Genomic DNA, 842 nt, shown 5'->3' on the forward strand with positions numbered 1-842 from the left:
CCCTCTCTCTCTCATACACACTCATGCACATCCCCTTCTCTCATACACACACACATCATACGTCCCTCTCTCCCAACTTCACACACGTGCGTGCACCCCCTCTCTCACTCATCCCCTCTCTCACATTCGCCCTCCGCTTTCACAGATAGATGATGAAAATGAGTGACCCAAGGATATATCTTTGGGGAACACCAGGGATAACGGTGCAAGAGCAAGAAGAGAAGCAATTACGGGTGATTCTATCCACATGACGGAAGCATAAATCCAATTAAGTTTGGTCCCACCCAGCCAATCAATAATGGAGAGATGCTGGATCAGAATTTCATGGTCAAATGTGTTAAAGGTTGCAGATGATTGAAGGCTATGATGTGGAGATGCCAGCGTTGGACTGGGGTAAACACAGTAAGAGTTTTAACAACACCAGGTTAAAGTCAACTTTAACCTGGTGTTGTTAAAACTCTTACGATGATTGAAGGAACATAGTTTACCTTTATCACAATCAATTAGGATGTCATTTGTAAGAGATGTGTGGTACCTTTACAAGGGCAGAAAGCTATTGAGAGAATTCAAATGATGTTAGAGAGAACAAGCCTGATGGAAACAGTTGAAGATGGCGGACAGGCTGGTTCAAGTTACGGACAAGCATCTAATGGATGTGAAGCTGTGGGCACTGTCCTGTTGGATCACTGCACGATATTTCACTCCCAACGGCATTCTGCGCCTTTGCGTTGAGGCCTCAAACCAATACCAGAACAAGTATATTAATGTGAAGCAAGGTGGGATCGGTGGTGTTGCTATGATGCTGGCTGGTTACATTCTTATAAGTTACATCTGAGCGTATG

At 44.4% G+C, this 842-nt stretch overlaps 1 pseudogene; it reads left to right on the forward strand.

Moving 5' to 3' along the window:
- The first annotated feature begins 610 nt into the window (after window positions 1-610).
- On the forward strand, window positions 611-835 carry LOC144497938 (ATP synthase F(0) complex subunit f, mitochondrial pseudogene; annotated as a pseudogene).
- Window positions 836-842: the final 7 nt, after the last annotated feature.

This window comes from Mustelus asterias, chromosome 8 (assembly GCF_964213995.1).
Source record: "Mustelus asterias chromosome 8, sMusAst1.hap1.1, whole genome shotgun sequence".
NCBI lineage: Eukaryota > Metazoa > Chordata > Chondrichthyes > Carcharhiniformes > Triakidae > Mustelus > Mustelus asterias.